Genomic DNA, 8,431 nt, shown 5'->3' on the forward strand with positions numbered 1-8,431 from the left:
GTCGAAGGTTATGCATCCGATAGCCTAATAGGCCTATCCTGATGTGAGGAGTCATCCTCAAATAGATCTATTCATAATATTCGCGTTTATCAAACTGGTAATTAACGATATCAAAATCGGGCTTTCTAAATTGACTTTTGTTACTCAACATAGAATATAGTTGTAAGTACTTGATTCCAATATGTAAAACAATAAACAAGTATTATCTCATCCCAAAAGTATAAAAGATTGATTAAAATGGGACTACGAACTCACAAGTAAAGCGGTGCGGAACGTTCACGGTAAATGGTTAGATTGTGTTCGGTGTTCCGGGTTTGAAACCTAATGAAATGTTAATAGGTCAGAGGTCTTACTATCTAATATAGTACTTAATTAAAGTCTAAGATCAATCTCTTAAGTAATCTTATATGTCCAAATCGATTCTTGGTTTCAAAAGTCATTAGTTCATAGTTTTAGAAAAAGACTGTTTTCGACTAGTTTTATCATGACATAAGTGTAGGTGTTTCTAAAGATCTAGACATCCATTTTAAGTGAACTTAGTATCTCTGGAAAGCTCTTTGAGTGTAGGTTCTAACCATGTAAGGTTAGCCTCTAAACTCAGAACATAAGTTGGTCAAAAGTTCATTTTCTCACAAGTGTGCAAAACAGTTTAGTTTTACACTACACAATCTTTTGCAAATTTTAAAATAGGAAAACTTATCTATTTAACTCAAGAACTTTACAGAAGCCTTAGAACATATAAAAGTGTTTGTTCCCAAAAGGAATAGTCTCAAAGTCTTCATTAACCTTGTCTTTGGAGATAAGGTTTTAGACTAATTTCTGACTTCAACAAATTTTTGTGTCAACTAGATAGGACTATATCTTGATAATTTCTTAATGTATTTAAGTGATTTTACTGTCCTTGGCTTCCTTATTAATTTTAATAATTATATCAGAAGACTTTGGTTCGAAATCTATTTTATATTTTAAGTTATGCACGAAACTTTGACACTTGGTCAGATTGCCATGAATCTGAACATGTTTCACCAAAAAATTTCTAAAATGACTTTCCCTTTGACTTAGATCATGAAACCTTTACTAGAAGTCTCAAACACATATATGAACATCATATAAATTCATGAGTTCCAAAGAGCAACCATAAGTTGGTGTTTAGGTCATGGACTTCAAGTAAAAATTTGGACAGATTAAAGATAAAATAGTTTTACATAGTATAACCACTTTGGTTCTTACTTTAACTTCATTTTAAGAGATTGGACATATATATATCTTAAGTATACTGATCTAATATCAAAATCAAGGTTAGATTTATAATCATCCTTGAGTGAATTAACACTCTAGATCTAGCTTTTTACACCATGAAGGTTCTTGATTTTGACTAGAAATGATGAAGAGATTAAGTTAGCTAGTTATACCTTGATGAAATCTACTTCTAAAGCTTCAAGAATATGATTAATAAGTAGCCTAAGATCTGTATTTGAGAGTAAGAAAGAGTAGAGAGGGAAAGGAGAATGGAGAAATGGAAGAAATGGTGGTAGAAGTGGGTTTATATAGAGGGGATGGTGGTGGTGGTCTTGGAACGTGGCAAATATTTCATTTATACTCAAATATTTCTAACTGGTAGTTAAATGTTTTTTTTTCTTTTTGGCAAAAAAACAAGAAAATATATTAAATTCACGAATTTGTGAAAAATCCATAATACATCATAGTCAATCAGACTTACATTACCTCGTCTAAATGATCATACCTTACAAAATTAAACTACGGAGTAATATATAACATGCCTTAATGTCTATTGCCTTACATAACAAATAGCCATCCATCTAGCTACACTACATCAATAAACACTGAGAAGAGGACCAAATATAGAATTAGTCTGAACCACATTTTCGAAGCCACAAGCCATTGAAACACTATAAGCTTTATACGAGAGGCAAGGGACGCCTCACACGAGTATACCCCTTTGAACCCAACCTTATTCCAAATCGCCTAAATTAACGTCGGCCTTCCAGAACCTATACGCCTTTATACCCTTGCCATTGATCCAATCATAAGGGAATTCGAGAATTGATGGAATGTTCCACCACATAAGCAATGACACCCAAAATTTAGATGACCATGAACAACGTAATTGGAGGATGATCGATACATTCCACATGATTCAAACACCGTTCGCATTTATCCTCCATACCGTCTAACAAACATTGCCTATTTCTTAGCACTTCTTAGACCGGGATGCCGCCTTAAATCATGAGCCAATGAAAGATAACCGCATTATACGGAATCCACGAATCCCATATTGCACGTACCGGTTCAACCCCCTCAATTGTATTAGAAGATAGTATTACTCGCACCCCATCCACCACTATGACTAAGATAAATCAGAATTCTGTTAATTAGGGTTTATCGCATGATTGAAACCAAAATTAGGGTTTCATTTCTCTTGAATTGATTCGTGGTCTGCTGTATCTCTGATTCTGGTTCTTTTGGCTCGATTGTGATCTGCTTCGTGATTATCTGCGTTAAAAAATAAAAACCCTAATTTAAAACTTAGGGTTAGGGTTAGGGCTACTGCTGCTGCTGCTGCTCCTGGTGCTGCTCCTGCTGCTGCTACTGCTCCTGCTGCTACTGCTCCTGCTCCTGCTGCTCCTGCTTGTAGTGACCCGAACTTTTCCATGTTTATATATATTAATTGAGATTGATATTTACATGATTAAATGTTTCCAACATGTTAAGCAATCAAACTTGTTAAGACTTGATTAATTGAAATATGTTTCATATAGACAATTGACCACCCAAGTTGACCGGCGATTCACGAACGTTAAAACTTGTAAAAATGACATGACGATATATATATGGATATACATATGGTTAACATGAGATTATGATAAGTAAGTATCTCCATAAGTATATTAACAATAAGTTATATACATATAAACAAGACTACTAACTTAAGGATTTCGAAACGAGACATATATGTAACGATTATCGTTGTAACGACATTTAAATGTATATATATCATATTAAGATATATTAATATATCATAATATCATGATAATATAATAATTTAACATCTCATTAGATATAATAAACAATGGGTTAACAACATTAATTGAGATATTTAACTTAAAGGTTTCAAAACAACACTTACATGTAACGACTAACGATGACTTAACGACTCAGTTAAAATGTATATACATGTAGTGTATTTAGATGTATTAAAATACTTTTGGAAGACTTCAAGACATATATCAAAACACTCATACTTAACGAAAATGGTTACAGTTACTTTCCCATTCTTTTCTTTCATCAAAAATTCTAGTCGTATTCTTACCCGTATTATACACAGCTTCAAAACGTACTTACTATGAGTATATACCAATAGGAACTAGCATGGGATTCCACTCTTGATTATGTCATGTATGACTAATCAATTTTAACTTCTACCATGAGCTAGTCAACTAACTAGAACTCCTTTTAACCCCACTCACCACTCACCAATTACCACTCATCATTCACTCCATTTCACTTCCAATTCTCTTTCTAATTCTCTCTCAACACACACACACACACTATTATGAACGTGTTTTTCCAGTAGTTAATCATCATCTTCATCAAAAATCACTTCAAGAATCAAGCTATAATCATCATAGGAAGAACACTTCAAGAACACTTCAAAAATCCCTTCAAGTTTACTAATTTACTTCCAAGCTTTCTAATCCATTCCAAGTAATCATCTAAGATCAAGAAACCTTTGTTATATACAGTAGGTTATCTTTCTTATTCAAGGTAATATTCATATTCAAACTTTGATTCAATTTCTATAACTATAAACTATCTTAATTCGAGTAAAAATCTTACTTGAACTTGTTTTTGTGTCATGATCCTACTTCAAGAACTTTCAAGCCATCCAAGATCCTTTGAAGCTAGATCATTTCTTGTCACTTCCAGTAGGTTTACCTACTAAACTTGAGGTAGTAATGATGTTCATAACATCATTCGATTCATATATATAAAACTATCTTATTCGAAGGTTTAAACTCGTAATCACTAGAACATAGTTTAGTTAATTCTAAACTTGTTCGCAAACAAAAGTTAATCCTTCTAACTTGACTTTTAAAATTAACTAAACACATGTTCTATATCTATATGATATGCTAACTTAATGATTTAAAACCTGGAAACACGAAAAACACCGTAAAACCGGATTTACGCCGTCGTAGTAACACCGCGGGCTGTTTTGGGTTAGTTAATTAAAAACTATGATAAACTTTGATTTAAAATTTGTTATTCTGAGAAAATGATTTTTATTATGAACATGAAACTATATCCAAAAATTATGGTTAAACTCAAAGTGGAAGTATGTTTTCTAAAATGGTCATCTAGACGTCGTTCTTTCGACTGAAATGACTACCTTTACAAAAACGACTTGTAACTTATTTTTCGACTATAAACCTATACTTTTTCTGTTTAGATTCATAAAATAGAGTTCAATATGAAACCATAGCAATTTGATTCACTCAAAACGGATTTAAAATGAAGAAGTTATGGGTAAAACAAGATTGGATAATTTTTCTCATTTTAGCTACGTGAAAATTGGTAACAAATATATTCCAACCATAACTTAATCAACTTGTATTGTATATTATGTAATCTTGAGATACCATAGACACGTATACAATGTTTCGACCTATCATGTCGACACATCTATATATATTTCGGAACAACCATAGACACTCTATATGTGAATGTTGGAGTTAGCTATACAGGGTTGAGGTTGATTCCAAAATATGTATAGTTTGAGTTGTGATCAATACTGAGATACGTATACACTGGGTCGTGGATTAATTCAAGATAATATTTATCAATTTATTTCTGTATATCTAACTGTGGACAACTAGTTGTAGGTTACTAACGAGGACAGCTGACTTAATAAACTTAAAACATCAAAATATATTAAAAGTGTTGTAAATATATTTTGAACATACTTTGATATATATGTATATATTGTTATAGGTTCGTGAATCAACCAGTGGCCAAGTCTTACTTCCCGACGAAGTAAAAATCTGTGAAAGTGAGTTATAGTCCCACTTTTAAAATCTAATATTTTTGGGATGAGAATACATGCAGGTTTTATAAATGATTTACAAAATAGACACAAGTACGTGAAACTACATTCTATGGTTGAATTATCGAAATCGAATATGCCCCTTTTTATTAAGTCTGGTAATCTAAGAATTAGGGAACAGACACCCTAATTGACGCGAATCCTAAAGATAGATCTATCAGGCCTAACAAACCCCATCCAAAGTACCGGATGCTTTAGTACTTCGAAATTTATATCATATCCGAAGGGTGTCCCGGAATGATGGGGATATTCTTATATATATGCATCTTGTTAATGTCGGTTACCAGGTGTTCACCACATGAATGATTTTTATCTCTATGTATGGGATGTGTATTGAAATATGAAATCTTGTGGTCTATTGTTACGATTTGATATATATAGGTTAAACCTATAACTCACCAACATTTTTGTTGACGTTTTAAGCATGTTTATTCTCAGGTGATTATTAACAGCTTCCGCTATCGCATACTTAAATAAGGACGAGATTTGGAGTCCATGCTTGTATGATATTGTGTAAAAACTGCATTCAAGAAACTTATTTTGTTGTAACATATTTGTATTGTAAACCATTATGTAATGGTCGTGTGTAAACAGGATATTTTAGATTATCATTATTTGATAATCTACGTAAAGCTTTTTAAACCTTTATTGATGAAATAAAGGTTATGGTTTGTTTTAAAATGAATGCAGTCTTTGAAAAACGTCTCATATAGAGGTCAAAACCTCGCAACGAAATCAATTAATATGGAACGTTTTTAATCAATAAGAACGGGACATTTCAGTTGGTATCCGAGCGTTGGTCTTAGAGAACCAGAATTTTGCATTTGTATGTCTTATCTAGTTTGTTAGGATGCATTAGTGAGTCTGAACTTCGACCGTGTTTACTTGAAAAATGATTGCTTAACAAATTTTGTTGGAAACTATATATTTTTAACATGTGAATATTATGTGATATATTAATCTCTTAACGCGTTTGATATTATGTGATAGATGTCTACCTCTAGAACAAGTCCCATTGACTCACCTAATAATAATGAAGAGTCAAATGTAAATTGGAATGATTCGTGGACTGATTCACAAGTTCCCGAAGAGGAACCGGAAGAAGAGTCGGAACCGGAAGAAGAATCGGAACCGGAAGAAGAATCGGAACCGGATGAAGAAATAGAACCGGTGGGGGAAATAATAAAACGGTTAAGTAAAAGAAAATCCTCAACCAACCGACCAAGGTTAATTATGGTCAATGGTATTTCCGCCAAGGAAGCAAAATATTGGGAGGATTACCAATTCTCCGATGAATCGGATTCCGACGAGAATTCCGATGATGTTATAGAAATTACCCCAACTGAATTTAAAAAGGCAAAAGAAAATAATAAGGGAAAGGGCATAAAAATAGAGAAATCTGATTCCAACCCCGATGAAATTTATATGTATCGTCAACCCCCGAAGTCCTTAAGTTGTAACAATGACCCGGAAACCTCTAAACCACCAGGTTTTTCTAAACCAATGTGGATAACGACGGCTCGTATTAGGAGAACATCATATATCCCTAGAAACTTGGCAAAACGAACCAAAACCGAAGAAGAGGAAACATGCGAGTCGGAATAAGATAGTTGTATTCGTGTGGTGTAATATAAGTAATATAGTGTGCTTATGCTTTATGATATATGTAAAAATTTCTTGTATTAATAAGTATTTTTTTTTATGAATCTAACTCTTGTCTATTTTACAGTATAAAAACACAAAATGGATAGACAACCCAATATTTTAAGAGACCTACCCGGAGACATGATTGATGAAATCTTGTCTAGAGTCGGTCAGAATTCTTCGGCACAACTATTTAAGGCGAGATCAGTTTGTAAGACATTCGAAGAACGTTCCAAGAATGCCTTGGTTTATAAAAAGCTTTCGTTCGAAAGATGGGGGATATCACATTGGGAAATCCATAAGTTACGATGTGTTTACTTTGACGCATATATTGCGGGGAACCCAAATGCTATTTTACGCAATGGGTTAAGAAATTATTTTGACTCAATATATCCGAATATTGGACTTCGTGATTTAGAAAAAGCGGCTAACATGCAATATAAATAAGCATGTTATGCTTATGGATTAGTGATGTTCGCTTCTCACCAAAGTGAGAACAAGAACATCGGGCTACAACTATTAAACAAAACGTTCCCACAAGTGACGGAGTCGGTAATTGGGGTAAGAAATGAGGTTTTTAGATTGTTACGGGACTGTTGGACATTACGTAACCCTCGTCCCTTTGACGACGTTACAACACGCTGTCTTATCAACGGCCATAACGGTTATGTTCCACAAGACCAAGGATGGGAAGTAATCCTAGTAAAACCAGAATTCATGACTTGTTTCTGGACGTATGAATTACGTGTCTTTATTGCCTTTGCTGAACGACTTGTGTACTAGCTAGAATTATCTTCACAACCATCTTGTATCAAATTTATTGTGTGCTATATTTCATGCTATATGTAAAATAAGCGGTATTGTAAGTTTGTAAAATATTGTGTAAAAGTTTGAACGCGAAATATTATTATAATCAGTTTTTCATATAGAATTGTAGTAGTTGAATTGTATATTAGCTACTAAGTATGAACTTAATGGGTAGGTACTACCCGAATTTAAACTTATAAAACCTTAATATGAAGAAAAAGCTTTTATAAATGAGTTCATATTATGCTACGAAATACTATTAACTACTCTTAATATTCTGTATGATTAACTTGTTCCATTTGACTATTTTGAAGGAAATGGCACCGACTACTCGACACACCGTGAATATGAATGAAGAGGAATTCCGTACTTTTCTAGCTTCAAACATAGCCGCAGTACAAGCTGCGCTACATACCAACAATAACCTTGGATCTAGCAGTACAGGAAATCGTGTAGGATGCACCTACAAAGAATTCACTGCCTGCAAACCTTTGGAATTTGATGGAACCGAAGGACCGATCGGATTGAAACGGTGGACCGAGAAGGTCGAATCGGTGTTTGCCATAAGTAAGTGTACTGAAGAGGACAAAGTGAAGTACGCTACGCATACCTTCACAGGTTCTGCGTTAACATGGTGGAATACCTATCTAGAGCAAGTGGGACAAGACGATGCGTACGCACTACCGTGGTCAGTATTCAAGCACTTGATGAACGAGAAGTACCGTCCCAGAACCGAGGTCAATAAGCTCAAGACAGAACTTAGAGGGTTACGAACCCAAGGATTTGATATTACCACGTACGAAAGACGATTCACAGAATTGTGCCTATTGTGTCCGGGAGCATTCGAAGATGAGG

The sequence above is a fragment of the Rutidosis leptorrhynchoides genome, chromosome 4, assembly GCF_046630445.1.
Source record: "Rutidosis leptorrhynchoides isolate AG116_Rl617_1_P2 chromosome 4, CSIRO_AGI_Rlap_v1, whole genome shotgun sequence".
Taxonomy (NCBI): domain Eukaryota; kingdom Viridiplantae; phylum Streptophyta; class Magnoliopsida; order Asterales; family Asteraceae; genus Rutidosis; species Rutidosis leptorrhynchoides.